We start from the raw sequence: 16,248 nt of genomic DNA, 5'->3' as shown, positions 1-16,248 counted from the left end.
TGGACATATGCGTTTGTTTCAGAGAATGAGAAAGAATCATTTGCAAAGCTATAATCTGAATTCAAATTTTCATGTGAGCTATTGTTAGCATTCCTCTTCATTCGACTATGCTCGTTGTGCTTTCTCGCCACCTGATAGAAGGTAAAATTGAAGCCTTTTTCTGTGACAATGTCATCACTCATGAAAACAACAGAAATTTGGCTGCTGCGGAGGTCTATCTCGACATTTGTGTAGTTTATTAGGCCTGTCATCAGAAAAATGACTCGATCTCTGTAAATTGAGTAATCACCTCTGATATCCCAAAGCTGAAACATGAAAAATTAGAAATTATTTATTCAGAAATGAAGAACCATATGAGTAGTAAGAGAATCTGCCATATGCTTGTAGGGGGGGGGGGGGGGGGGGTGTTCGGACCCCCCTACAAGACTTTTCACCACCGAAAACTGATTTTCTCGTTGTGGAATAAAGTTTTTTGGCTAAGCCTGTGAAAAGTTCTTGGGCTAAGCAGTCTCGCGAAGCTTATCCAAAAAACTTTATTTCACAAAGAGAAAATAAGTTTTTCGGTGGTGAAAACTCTTGTAGGGGGGTGGGGTCCGAACCCCCGCCCCGACAAGCAAATGGCAGATTTCGGCTGTTGGAATGTTCGCTGTATATAACATTAGGTGTTACCTAAGTTCTAGACTATAACTAAATGGTTTTGGTGAAAACATAAAAAAACCAATATAAGACACCAGAAGCCTAAAAATTTCAAATTTTTCCGAAAATTTTTCAGTTTTTCGAAGTCTAAAATGGTCTGAAATGGATTTTGAGCTATGAAACAGCACTCAAAACTGATTTATTGTTGACTTCACTTTTTTCATCTATGCAGTATGGGGGTCCAAACAAACAAAAATTTCAAATTTTTGAGAAAAAAATCCAAAGTTTTTTAAAGTCCTAAGATGGTCTGAAATGGATTTTGCGCAATGAAAGAGCACTTAAAAGTGATTTCTGTTAACTTCAAAATTTTCTCCGATAAGGTCTCTCGTAAAAAAGATAGAAAAACTTTATCGAAAAAAGTCAATCTGTTAACTTAATTGTTTTCATACAAAAAAAAACAACTTTTGTTCATCTTTTTCTTTCTCTGTTTGAGAATCAGCACGACAACCTTTGCAACCATAGATTTGAAAAACATTCATGAAATTTTTCAACAAGTAAAAGTTGACTATCCGGAATATAATGAATGATTTATCTATTTTTTTTTGGCAGCATGTCTTTATCTGGACCCAGACATTAACTTGGAAATAGTTCGCAAGTTGGGACCATATGGTGGCCTTATTGGTATATACAACTCCTCATTAGACACTTACCTTAAATCTGATAAATTCCTTCGATTACATGCAATACTTCATAACGCTTCATGGTTTGTTTCAGAGCATAGTCAGAAAGGCCCTGTATACTCAAACGTTTTATCTTTCTCTCTTTTTTTCTCGCAAATGCTTGTTTTGGTCACACGACCGGCTTACTGTTTTGCCTTTTCGTGAAAACGTTTAAACGAAATTTGTTTAATTTACTGGAATGTTGACGCCTGAAGTTGTCATTTTAGATTTTGAAGGTTTTCGCCATAAAAAATTCGGTTTTGTAATTAAGGAGTTATCGATTTGCACAAACAATTATTCAGACACAATCTTCTTCCTACCACTAGTTTCGTACAACTCTTTATCCTCAAGTGGGAGAAAGTCTCATAAGTGGGTAAGCAAATTTTTGCATGAATTGTCCTGGAGTAGTGGCAATTATCCTTACCGGTTTATATCTCAAAATTTTTTTTGCAATTAAATTTTGATTTCTTTAATTAAAGTTTTATGATAAAAGGAAAGAGAAAACAGAATCACTGCAAACACTTTTACAGAAAGAACTGATTGATTTGGATACTCTTTTATGCCCTAAAGTTGAGAAAATTAATACCCCAATTAAACAATTTACTTCTGCTCTACACTCTCTTTACTTGCCTGAGAAACAAAAGAAAAGACTTTGCGCCCGCCAATGAGCCGTCCAGTGGAAAAGGTAGCTCCTTCAGTTCTACTACCCATCAATCACCCATCAATCCGTCTCCACTTTGCACTCCTACCGAAAACCACAGCCCCACTTTGAGCCCAGACAGCACAGAGCCACGGCCATCTTTTTTTTCAAGTATGAGAAACAGCAATTTGTGGATCAACTTTGACAGCTCACAAACTGTGAGCAATAATCTACTGCGCAACCTGGCTGGAGACATTTTTGAAACTCCTTCACAGGACGTTGGAAACCAAGGGCATGAAGACTCTCCGACCAAAAATTTTTCAAAAAGACCCGAGAACAAAAAAAATCATCCCTTTGTTAACAATTCTCCGTAAAGGAGGAAAATTCCATCAATTCGAGAACTCATTTACAAAGCTGAATAACTGTTTTTTATGGAAGTGTTTATAGTAAATTTGAGAAAACAGTTTTTTAACAGTGTTCTTTATCTTTCGCTGCATGTTTCTAACATTTGCGTTTCTAAAATTGATTTCATTTCTTCATAATTTATACGTTTTTACATCTTCTTTTTGACTGAAAAAAAAGTAACAAGAAACGAAAAACAAATTTTTCTTCAGAAGCATCGACAAATTTTGTACTACTTTTAGAGGTGAAAAACATTTGAAGGATAGCACAGGTTTAGGGTTAAAACGTAAAGTCATATTGCAATGTTTTCAATGTCTAATAAAGGATCAATAAAGGAACGAAGGCACCGCTAAAACATTTCGATTTTATCATATTTTTTCAAACAAAAATTCGAATAAAGATTTTGAAGCAGATTTTTGTCCTAAATTCTAAAACCTGAGTTACGATTTTGGATTCTTTAGCTTGAATTGAAGGAAGAATGCGCAGCAAGCGCAAATACACTTTTTTAGCGTTCCAAAGCAAATATTTTTTCTTTATGGAGTTTTTTCATGTAACTAAATTTAGTCGAATTTTCAATTAAAATTCATTCTTTCATTAATCAAGACTAATGTGTGGTTTGTTTTTTTTTTTATTTCAGCTTAGTATTCAGTTGAATTTCACCTGAAATTTTAGTAGTGTCTGTTTACCAAACAACACGGACAGTTTGAAAGTTGTACACTATAAAATTTGCGCGAGGCAAATGTTAATTTTCTATATTCTGAAATTTCAAAACGGTTTGTCACACCAGTTTTCGGTTATTTCAATTTCTGATTTAGTTTTCGTCTGTCAAGTTGGAAACTTGTCAAGCCATAAATGAAGCAAATTCTCAAAAATCATTTCTTACAACACACAACAATTACATTGCTTTTTCTCATACCTCCTCTAATATTCTTAGAAAATTTTTGTCTAATTGACCCTAACAATATTTTTTGATTTCTTTCAACCCTTCGTTCCTTGAACTTTTTCCAATCTTAATCAATTTTGCAATTTTCCCAATATTTATTTTTTGGAATTTTTGAACGAGTTTGAAACGAGTTTGAAAACGCATTCAAGGTCCAACGGGTAGCTTGTCTGAACATGGTAATACAATGCCCCCAATCTCCCACAAAACTCTGCAATCGACGTTCTCTTTATAAGCATTTGAATAACATGCATAATATATTTCCGGATATACCAAAGTTTTGCTGTTTCCATTGCTCTGAGAAAGATCGGAGCTTGCCTGCGCTGCGCAAACTTTCCCATATTCCTCACCCGCAACCTATTTTGAAAGTGTGTTACACTTGTCGTGTAGGTTTTCAAACACAATTAGACTATGCGGAACACGTTAACAACGAACATGGCATGCCAATATTGGACATGGAAGAAGATGAGATTGACTACTATGAATTTTAACCAGGAGAGAATAGTTTGGACATAATGGAATACATGTTCAGAAAGCGTGATGAGGTGTCAAAAATTATCCAAAAACATACACAAATTCCTCCAAAAACATCAAGTAAACGTTGAAAGGACGCGTTAAAAGGCTTTAGAGGAAGAAAATGAAAAATTGAGCGTGTACTTTAACACAGAAATAGTGACTGTGCATCATTCAGGGATTTCAGATGAAAGCTATGAATCTCTCATTGACAACTCAGTTTCTAAGCTTGTAATCTTTTCAAGCTATGGAGGTCTCTGGCAGCTGCTCTGTATAGACAAGGTTACCCTGAAACTGATTAAATGCGTTGCATTCGCGGTAGCAGCTTCATTCCGTTTCATGAGGGACATCCGTTGAGAAGGGATCTGAATTTGCTGAACACACACAATGGAAGCAACAACAACTGCTTCCTATATTGCTACACAGCTGAATGCCACATAGTTTACAAAAAAAGTAAACTAGAACCGCCAGCTTCATGCTTTAGACTCAGGATAAATGCTCTTACATACATCAGAGAGAACCCATTAGCCGAGATGCCGAAAGGGAACTTTGTAATGCCAATGAGTCTTCATGACATATCAAAGTTCGAAGATCTAAATTAAGTGCAAGACAATGTGTTCAGGTAATGAGATTTTTAAATTACACCACTTCTGTCTACTGAAAAAAAATGAATATTATGAAAAACTCCATTATCTAATATTAATTTTTTTTAGTTGATAACCCCCCTGAAAATTGTAAAAAATTCTGCTTAAGGTATGACAAGAAACAGCTACTGCCCCAGAGCTGGTCAAAAGGGAAGACCATTTCCCTTTGTTCTGGACTTGTTACTCCTATAGAACGAACAGACCTACCATTACGTACTCATTATCAATTTATTGAAACTTGTCCCGAAAGTCGAAGGAAAAGAGTATCGTAATAGGAATGAGCTTTGCTGGAATTGTTTTCATGTATGTTCATCAGTAGAGCTAGTGACTTCCCATCAAAAAGTATGTCTAGAGAAGGACTCAGTGCAAATAACAATGCCCACAATAAACAAAAACAACGTAAAGTTCGGGAACTATGCGGCGAGGGGGTTTTCAGCTTTTGTTGTGTTCCTCGTTCTGGAGTCTCTGACTGTGCCATTTCCAACGGCAAAAAACAACCCAACTATTTTAAGCACTTCTACATTAGAACAACATCTTCCATGCAGTTACTGCATGATTGTTGTTGAACGTGATTGCCCTGACCCCCTGCATTTTGATACATACACTGGAGCCGATTGTATGGGACGCTTTGTTACAAAAGTAGAGAAACTTGCAGAATATTTTTCTCATCATAAGCGGAAGTTCCCATGTTTTCTCGGTACAGCACCTCCAAGAGAAATGTGCTCAAATTTTTGGATTTGAACTGTTGATTTCAACAAAGATAACGAAAACGTATTACGCCACTGTCACTTCAACGGAAAATTCATCGGGTATGCGCACAGTGAGTGTAAGCTAAAACGAAGAACGTTAGACTAAGCTCCAGTGACTGCCCACAGTATGAATTATGACTTACATCATATTGTGAAGTCCTCACACTCAGCTTCACGGTCGACAAATTCGAAGTCATACCAACCAATGATGAAAAGTTCATTGCACTAAATGCTGGAATTTTCAACGAAATGCGAAAACGCAAGCTTGATGAGTTTGCATCGCACGAATACTTTCCTTTCGTTGACAGCTTCAAGTTCATGCCTGCTAGCTTAGATAAACTATTACAAAGCTTAGTCGACATAAAAATTTCACTCCTAGACCATTTTTATCAGGGCTACACAGACGAGCAGCGTAAACTGTTGAAGAAGAAAGGAAAATTTCTTTACTCATATATGGATTCATCCAGTGAGCTAAAAGATCTGTCTCTTCCAAGCCTAAAGAACTGGAAGAACAGTCTAAAAGACAACCAAATTGACGTCACTAATTAAGAACTCATTCAGTGATAATAATAATAATAATAATAATGTGTTAAAAGTGTTTAACTGTGAAAACCTCAATGAGTTCCTCGAACTTTACTTTACAGGAGATGTTCTCCAGTTAGCATGCTGGTTTGAGGAGCTACGTTCCGTGTGCTATGGGTTGGACTGTTCGTACTTCTATACGGCCTCAAACCTTTCAGGAAGTGCCTGCTTAAAATTTTGTGAACAAGAACTTGAGCTTCTTACTGATCGACAAATTTTTGACATGACGGAAAGGATGATGCGCGGAGGTTGTTCTCGGTCTTTAGATCAAGAGAGGAGGTTGCCAACAACAACATGTTGCCGGAACTTGATGAGTCGAAAGATGTTTAACCAATAATCTACATTGATGCGAATAATCTTTACGGTGGCATCATGCTCCAATGCCCATTGCCACTCAAGGATTTTGAGCTCGTTAAAGACATATAATAGGACGAAATATTTTAAAATGAAGATGAGGAGGATATTGGTTTCATGATTGAAGTTGATTTGGAGTACCTGTTGAACTACACGATAAACATACAGACTCTCCACTGGTACCAGACAAGGAATCAACCGATCCCCTAGAATTGAGTGACTTTCAAACTTCTCTAACAAACACTCATAAATTGCTGAGTTAAACCAACCGAAAAAGCTGAGATACCAAATAAAACTATGTGGTTCACTGTCATAACCTAAAATTCTACGTGGCACAGTTTCATTTGTTAAAAAGGAAGAGGAACTTCTGAAAGCAAAATCTGACGGCAAAATTTCATTAATCAAAATTATAGACCAAAACTTGACTCTGATCACTGAGAAAACGCGGTCTATCCTGTGGAACAAACCAACAACTGCTGGTGCTAGCATTTTAGAGTTTTCGAAGCTCTTCATGCTGGAGTTCCACTACAATGTCATGAAAAAACAAACCGAGTGTATACAGTTGTTTTCAGATACAGCCTCGTTCATTTACAAGCTTGAAAACTAAAAAAAATCCTGTGACGACTTGGAAAAATGGGACCTTAATAATCATTTCAACCTCTCAAATTTTCCAACAGATAAAAAACTATGATAGAACGAACAAAAAAGTTGCCCTAAAGTTCAAAGATGAACTTGAGGGAACACCTACAGAAAATTAGTGCCCTTAAAACAAAACTGTACTCTATTCTCGTTGCTAACGGGAAAACAAAAATGACTGCAAAAGGAAACAAAAAATTCGCTCATGCCAAATTGATCCATGAGATGTTTAAAAAGACATTAGAAATCGGTGATCTAGAGAGAGTGGAAAACATCAGGTTCAACACCGACAATCACCTATTACAAACTGTTTTTGTCAACAAAATTGTGTTAAAGGCATATGATAAAAAGATATATCAGCTCGGATCGAAAAACTACGCAAAAATTTGGACACTATTTGTTGAGGGATGAATACATTACTAAGAAATAGTGCGTCGAAAATGATTGGGATACGGAATTGCATGAACCGTATAGTGTGTTCAAACTTCCCGCAGGTAGGGAGGCATTTGGCCTGGAAACACCTGACTGCGGCTTTCATCAATCATTGTATTCGAATGTGGAGTTAAAGGACATTGTCGACATTTCAAACCTATCTGATCAATTTGTTGACTCTAATAATGACATCCGTAACCCCCTTCATTCTCAACGAATCTGAGAAAAGCCTGTATAACTATTCTAACAGCAGCGACAGTGCTTCTTTAGCAAACATTAGCAAACGAAGAAAGAAAACTGCTAATGTAAACAGAAACCTATTCAATGAAAGCAAAAGTCTTGTTTCTGGAAACCCTGACACTGATTGAGTTGGTATTTGTTTTGTATTTTCAATTATAAAATCTCTAGGAAATATCTCTTTATTTATAATATCTAAGGAGAGTTACAAAGAACAAAAAATTGTTAGTCAAATTGTCGTTTTTGAGAAATTTTTCATTTTATTAAAAGTCTCATCATAAAAACAATTTTTCTGAAAAATTTGAAACTTTTGTATGTTTCGACCCCCAATGCTGCATAGGTGAAAGAATTGAAGTCAACAAAAAACACTTTTGAGTGATATTTTATGGCGCAAAATCCAATTCAGATCATCATAGGACTTCGAAAAACTTTGAAAAGTTTTCGAAAAAATTGAAATTTTTGAAAATTTTAGGCTCCTGGTGTCTTATATTGGATATTTTATGTTTTCACCAAAACCATTTAATGAGATTCTAGAACTTAGGTAACACCTAATTCTATATACAGCAACATCCCACGGATTAAATCGTTTTTGATTATAGATTGTTAGAGTAGGCACTCAAATAAGTAAGTTGTGATTGATCATCAGATATAACCTGAAATGAATACTAATACCCTCACACTTTGGACCATTTGGTTCAGCGGAGAGAACAGGAACGTAAAAAAGGCTAAATTAGGAGATTGGGGGTCGCAACCCACAAAGGTCACAAATTTTTCTCTCACTATAACGGTGTTAACATTGATCAACATAACGAGCGAGTTTTTCTATTATAGATACTTCACCGAAATCTTGACCCAGATTTATTTCTGAACTTTCCTCCGAAAGACTGTCCTCTGATGCTCTATAAACACGAGTCGACCGAACTTACTTACCATAAAACGAACAATATATTGTACCTTACTTACCATGTATGAAAGGCCAAAAAAACTTTTTCTGGCAGTTTATGTTAAGCAAGGTACCGTAAGATAAATTTTGTGTTTTTTTGTTGTTTAATGAATTCAAAACTGGGCTGAAGAAGTGATTTGGAAAATAACTCAAAAATTAAGCATTATATCTTACAGGTTGTTCAATGAAAAATTGGTAACCTTAGAACGGACCATAAACTCTTCATGGCCTTTAATGTACAGTAAAACACCATAAAAGTATATTTTATGTTTCTTGACGTTTACTGAGTCCAAAACTAAAACTGGGCTTTCGAATTGATTTGATAATTTACTGAAAAAATTAGGCATTATTTGTTACAAGTTTGATTAGGGAAAATTTGTTGCCATAAAACGGTCCATAAACTTTTTATGGCGTTTTATGATAAATACGGCACTATAGAAGTAAAGTACAAAATTTTGATTACCCATAGACTGAAATGTTGTCTTGGAACTGCAGGTGGCCCTTTCGGCTGTTTGTCAGCTAAACTCAAAAATTTTTATGATCTTTGTATGTTGAGCATGCTTCAAGAAAACCCATTTATGACGTTTTATGGTTGGTAAAATTCTTTTATGTTGACCAACCCGGGTATGTTGTTTCTCTTCTGTGAGAAGTTATGAGCCTCTACAGTCGTTGCTTTTATCCCTTTAGGAATATGAGCCTGTATAAATATTGTGACACGGCCCCTAATATGTTATGAGCTTCTTTATTGGCTGGTTTTGTAGTCCCGGTAGATAGTGAAGCTCTCTATGTTTTCTCTATGCTTTTATTCCCGCTCTATGAGCTTCTATTGGAGCTGTTGTTCTCAACGGTAGATCGCAATCCTCTCTAGCTGTTCTCACCCGATAGATAATGAGTCAATATTTTTAATTTGATTTATGTTTTTATTTAATTTTGTATTTGTTTTTTAGCTTAGATAGCTTACGAGCTGCTCTAATTGTTTTTTTTCCTCCTAGATTGGAAGGAGTTCAAATTCTGCCGTTAAAATGATAGAAACTTGGGATTTAACTTAGTGAATGAATATTACCACACGGTGGTTATCGCCACCGAGAAGTTATCAAACTCCGAGGCCAAGCCGAGGTGTTATGATAACTTCGAGGGCGATAACAACCGTGTGGTATTTTTTTAATCAACACCTGTTGCGATCAGGTTTGTTTTTTAGACTACAAGTTTATCAAACTGTTTCCATCATTAGACTACGAGTTTATCACCACTCTTTTATCGCCACTGTTTACTTAGTAACAGTTGCGATAAAAGAGTGTGGTAGACTCGTAGTCTATTGCTGAAGTGTTTTTCCAGTGTCGATCGGGCATTAAAATTTATCACACTGGCAGTTTATTTAACTGCTATTATCGCAACAGGTGTTGATTTAATGTTGTTTGTCAACCCCTCTAGCTAACTAAACGCTTCAATTGTCGAATGATGGTTATTGTTTTTAATCCGGGAGCTACAAGGACGTTTGATGTATGAGATTGTTTGATGTTGTTTTTCTACTTGCCGTTATACTTCTGGTAGATAATGGGTCACTATAATTGTTGTTCTTCGCTCCGAATATCATGAGCCTAATTGTCGTTTTTTTTACATCCCGATCAAATAGGATAATAGGAGCTTTTCAAAACGTTGCAGTCACCTGTGACGAATTTTGAGACACTCAATTTGTTGTATTTGCCCCTATAGTATATGCGCTGCTACACTTTTTGTTTTTCTGTCCCACGGTGGAAAGTGAGGAACTCTAATTTTCCTTTTCCAATCCCTTTCAAATGTGACATGTACAGCGTAATGAAATGTCAAAAATACATGATGTAATTTTTACTGATTCAGTGCTGTAGCTCAATGTTAGCTAACTCCGGGTATCCTCTATAATTTTTCCTATAATTGCTCAACCCCGTTTTTATTCTTGTCACATATGGCGCATGAGGGGCATCGATATATTCAACGTAGAGAGTTGTGAGTGGTATCATTAAGAAGCAGCCCCAGTGTTCTCAGAATTTTTATCGTGTAAGATCTGACAAATTTCTGACAAAACCATCTTGCTAATAGCCTGTAAGGGGATGCATCTTCTTATCAGATCTGATGAGACATTTCTCAGATCTTATACGATGAAACTTCCTCTATAAGTTCTTAAACGATAAAAATTCCTCTTATAAGTTCTTACACGATAAAAATTCCGTCTTATCAGATCTTATACGATAAAAATTCCGTCTTATCAGATCTTACACGATAAAAATTCCGTCTTTTCAGATCTTACACGATTAACATTTGGAAAAGTATGACTTATTTTTATTTGATAAGATTTCATCAGACATTATACGCCAAAAATTCTTGAAGTATGGCATGTTCTTCACATTGAAGACAATTCAGAGTTGCTCTCAAGCAGTAGCCGAAAAACTACAGCATGCAACACTTAAGTGTCAGAGCAACGAAGAAAAAATATCTTATACTGTCTTTTAAGACTTATATGATATCGTAAAAAAAGATTATTTGAGTGGCAGGGGCTTTCTCCTAAGCTCTGATTATCAATCTAGGCTGAAAAATCTCTTCAAAGACCAAAACTATCTTGGACTGCTAAGTTAAGCCATAGTTCCCAGTTAAGACTCACAATAAAACTGCCGCCAAGCAGAATCAACCAGCAATTTTTTGTTTCATAATTGGTTACATGACCGATTATTTTTTTAGTTTCATAGGACTTTGACTACATTATACGGTTATATTGAAATTATTGAAACATGTCACATCAGATCTTACGCGATAAAAATTCCGTCTTTTCAGATATTACAAAATAAAAATTCCGTCTTATCAGATCTTACACGATAAAAATTCCATCTTATCAGATCTTACACGATAAAAATTCTGATAAGAGGAATGTTTATCTTATAAACTGTTTTATCAGATCTTACACGATAAAAATTCCTCTTAACAGAGTTTTTAGCGTGTAAGTTCTGATAAGAGGAATTGTTATCGTGTATGATCTGAGCAGATCTTACACGATAAGAATTCTTAGTCAGCATCTTATCAGACATTAAACGATAAAAGTTCCACGATCACTGGGGAGGTACATCCTAGAGTTTGGAAGTAAAAAGGTTTTTTGAATTTTGTTTTTTACAGTGAGTTTCTGAGGTTTAAAGTTTTGTGTAATTTCTCAAGTTTTTATTCACCTTTTCAATAATGTTTGCTAAAAATTGATACAATGTTGCTAATATTATTTTAAAACATTAAAATTTTTAATAGTAGAGTGTTCCTATTACAATTAGGAGATAGTAGAGCGTTGCTGATTTGTTTGATTTGATTTTATGGCTGAAAAATCTTCATAAAAAATTTCACAAAATGTGCTTTTTTGGTCTACATTGTTTAATTTTGCCGCCAGCGGTGACCTAAAAACCCCAGACACAATTTTCTTAAACTCCAAAATAGAGCTATTTAAAGCGCAGCGACCACTAAAGTCTTCTGAAAATAAAAATTTGCTATTCTCAGCAAATTCTACTCCATAATTAAACAAAAAGCATCATTGTTTTTTTTTAATATTTGAAGTATTTCAATCAACAATTGCTCTAATTCGCAAACAATTGGAACACTTGGGCAATTGTTAGTCGTACGGCAACATCATGGATATGTTGGATTTTATCACGGATTCTTTCAATCAGAAAATTTTCAATTTTTTGTTTTGGTGCTGCTTTTTTCAAAATATCTTGATTTGTTTTTTAATGTTAATTGCTGACAAAATTTTCTGTTCATGGTTTTATTAATGACAGATCTCACTTATGTGAAATTTAGGCCGAATGTAGATTTAGTTTGTTTTCAGAGAGCATAAAGGTTATTACGGCTTTGAAGAAGAGTTTTAGTAAACTTTAACTAAATTATTGTGTTTTGCGTTCAGTTGTTATACTTTTTGCAGTCTGAGTACTAAGTTTAGCATTCAAAGTTCCTAATGGCTTCTTCAACAGGTGTCAGTGAATCCATGAATTCGGGTGTTACCTCCTGTCTCTTATGTTATTGAATGTATTGTTTTAGGGAAAATTCAGTGATTTTTTGAACTTGTCAATTTTTTTTATTATTTCTGTCAACTTTTATTTTTTTCCTAAGTCAAAACCAGTCAAACTTTCTTTCATATAGATTGCAAACTATGTTTCTGGGGGATTGTTTGAAAAAAACGGTTTCTTGGTTCTTGAGCATAATTGACCAATTTTGCTGTTGCTTTTGTCTCTTTGATAAAATGTCACATTACTTAATATTTTTAATGAAAAAAGATTTACTCACGAACTAAGTCATTAAATCACTAATAATTTCTCTTTTAAATTTTTCATTTTTTGTTTCATTCTCTCAAAATTGCTTATCTTTCTTGCTCTAGTTGAGGATAATTTTCTTTTCTTTTCTCCTGTCGGAGTTTTTTAAGTAGGAATTGATTTTATAGGTTTGAGTTTAAAGGGTTGAGTAGCTCATACTGTAGCTAAAGGGGGATTGCTACCAGAAGGTAAGCTGGTAAATCCGTTCGGAACAAACCATGTACCAGATTGAGATGAACCAAAATCTCCTTGTACAAACCGACAAAGACTAGAGACTTCAAATTTCCACTCAGCTGGGAACAAATCCTCACTCCAAAATAGTGGTAGAGAGCTGGAAACCTCAACACGACTGACGTTACTGGCAAGCCCACCCTGTAACTGGCAACCCTACTGGTGCCACACTTGAAAAACTGTGGATCACTTACTACCAACTCTAGTCAAAACTTCATTTGACAAGGAAATCAGACGGCGGAACAAGTGTACGACTCCAAAACATAAATAGGATGACACATCCAACGTATTTCAGTTACAATCTATACATTCAGATGCAAAAATCTCAACCAAATGGATGTAGCAGTCAAAATACTGGATGTACACATCCAGCGAGCCAGAGACTCAGACGACACATTCTCTTTTATACAGCACTAACTTCACTGACTACAGTCAGTCTTTTGAAAAGTTGCACAATTTTTATACATCTGACTCCAGTGCTATATTATATTATCAAACGAATAATTCAAGTTTACCTCCAGTGTATACAGAGTCGTTTAGTCTGAGAGAACTAGGTAAGCCTAATTTGCGCGCAAAATTGAGTAGCCCTAACTCTTTATACCTTAGGGCTGTAATATATCTTTATAATGCTTCATCGGTCAGAGTGTTGATTTTCGAAACGCCAGCAAGTTTTTTTCTGAAAATGGAAGTTTCTATAAAATTTAAAGGAGATAATATTAGCTCATGGGAGGCCAAACATATTGAAGTAATGTTTTTGAATATGCCAACTGGCGTAGTATTTGTGGATGTAATGTCTGTCTAATAGGATTGGACCACACCAATTGGTTGTCCGAATCTGTATTGTCTATTCGATGGTCTCTATGTATGAGCCTAGATCTATCTGTACTGTTTGCACTATCTGGATTTTGTGTTTCAAAACTATTGTGCGCAATGATATCTATTGAGCCACGAGGCGACTGGACCATATCGCTGTTTATCTGCGCTTCTCTAAGATGTTAATAACAGTTTAACATCAAACTAACAGGTTGCATGAAAAGAGCAGTTAGCGGCAGTTGGTAAAGCTATGTACAGAAATAGAAAATAGATAGCATAATAGATGAGTGTTTATAGATAAGTAATTTAAAATCTTTGTTGCGTATTCAGGAACAAGTTTTAGTCCTATCTCACTTCTCCTTCCTGTAGCGAAACACGTGTTTATAGTTTTTCGTTTAGCTCTTGTAGTTTTTCGGTGTTTGGGTCCGAAATTTCGTCGGTCCCCGGGGATATTGGTGGGGTGTGTTACTACTTTGAGGTTGTGCTACTTGTGCTCGAGTGTTGGGTCTTTGTTTCTATAGTGCACTCCAGTTGGAGTTTGTTGGTATCTGCGTTTGTGTTTTGCTTGTTGGGCCGTTGAGTGCTTTGTTCGGCTGTGAGCTTGTTGATTGGTTCTTGCGTGCTTTGTTGAATTGCTGATGATGTGGTTTGTTGTTCTGTTGGAGGTTTAGCTCCGCTGGAGGTTTGTCCTTGCTTGGGTAGTGTGAGCTTTGTTGTGATTCTGGTATAATGGATATGACGTTTGCTTGTTCCCTTTCGATACGTTCTCTTTCTGCTTCGATGGCCTTGATTGCTTTGGATTTGTTTTCGGGATTGTCGGAGTCTATGAACACCCCTTGTCGGTTGTTGTTTTTAGCGGTGTCTACGTTCAGTGCTTTTATCTTTTTGAGTGCTTTGTCAATTTTGGGTGTTGACTTTGTTTGTGCTACAAAGTTGCTAATGTCGTTCAATTGATGATCATCATTTTCTTGCTCCTAACCAATTGGTGGGTTGTCTGTTGATGCCATCACGAAGGCTGTGGTGTCAATCGACGTCAAGATTTTTTGAGAGGCTTTTGCGTCACTATCATGTCGTATACTACTGTGTTGTCCGATTGGGGAATCGCAGATAGGTCCATTCGGAGAAATGATCTGTTTTCAAGAAATTACTGGCTGTTTTGGAGCGCGATTTATTTTGAGCATTGCTCAAAAACTTCACATAGGTTCTTCTTTGGTGTGCGAGTTCGTTTTCTTGAGCCTTCGTTCTTTTACCATTTGGTTGTTTTGTTTGGCGTTGTTGAGGTTTTTGTTCTGTGTTGCTGGTGTTCGTGATGGTGCCGTCTGTTATGATGTTCCATTGTGGTGATAGTGTGCGCCGTGGTTCTTTTGTTTTCCGTGCTAGTAATTTTTGTACTACATTTTTGGGTTTTTTTAAATAAATTTTGTGGTTCTGTCACCTATCGTAAAATGTATTTCTGATGGGTATATCTTACTTGGGGAGTCTTTGAACTTGGGAGCCGATGATAGTGGGATGTTTTTGGAATCTTTGCTGTTGATAGGCTCTGGCTGTACTGGGCTACCAATTGTTTCAAGTGTGCTAGTTGGTGGAGATGGGGGTAGTCTCCGTCCGTCTGTTCTCTATACCTGATGTCCAGGTCAATTTCAGATTCGCCGTCCCGTTTCCAAATCTCCTCCATTGTGAGTACGTTTTGTTTGAGCAGCTTCTTGTCTAAACAGTACTTGGTTAAGTTTTTGTATTTGAGGTTGTGTGATGTTTTTGTTGTGAAGTTTGATTTTTCGGTGTTTGGTTTTCTGCCAAAGTGTGCTTCGAATGGTGTTATTTTGTTGTAGTGTTTGGGATCAATTTGATGTTATCTATGATGTTTGCTAGGCGGTTAGCTAGTGCTGCGTTCGACCAGTTGGGATCAATATCTAGAAGCGCTAATCTTCTTTTTACTGTTTGTATAAGTCGTTCGACCATACCAGTGCCTCTATGGTCACCAGCTGGTGCTAGTATTAGTTTTATGTTTTTGTTTTAGCAAAATTTTTGAATGCTCGTGCCTGATCGCACATAATGGAGCGGGTTATTCAGTGTAATTTGCAGTAGCTTTCAAAGTATTCTATTGCTGCGCTGGTATCACAATTATTAAATGTTTCGGCGTGTGGAAATCTCGATAATCTATCGAATGTCAGTATTATGTAATGGTTTCGTGAGCTAGTCTTATAAGGTTTTGGGCCTGCGAAATCCATTGGGATTTCCTCGTTTGGTTCGATTAGTATAGGCATTGAGCAGAGGTCCTTTTGGGACAGGGGTTTTTAAATTTCTACCTTTTTCTCTATGCAGTGTTTACAACTCTTGGCCTGAGCGACGATCTCGCTATGGATGTGTGGGTACCACACTTATTTTGCTCAGGCGAGCCTTCCCGCTTGGCCTGAGTGTTTGCTATGAATCGTGTGTAACACCATAGGTTGTAATTTCGTAG

Source organism: Convolutriloba macropyga, chromosome 10, assembly GCF_964194025.1.
Source record: "Convolutriloba macropyga chromosome 10, txConMacr16.3, whole genome shotgun sequence".
In the NCBI taxonomy this organism is placed as follows: domain Eukaryota; kingdom Metazoa; phylum Xenacoelomorpha; order Acoela; family Convolutidae; genus Convolutriloba; species Convolutriloba macropyga.
Note: the sequence above shows the minus strand (reverse complement) of the source record.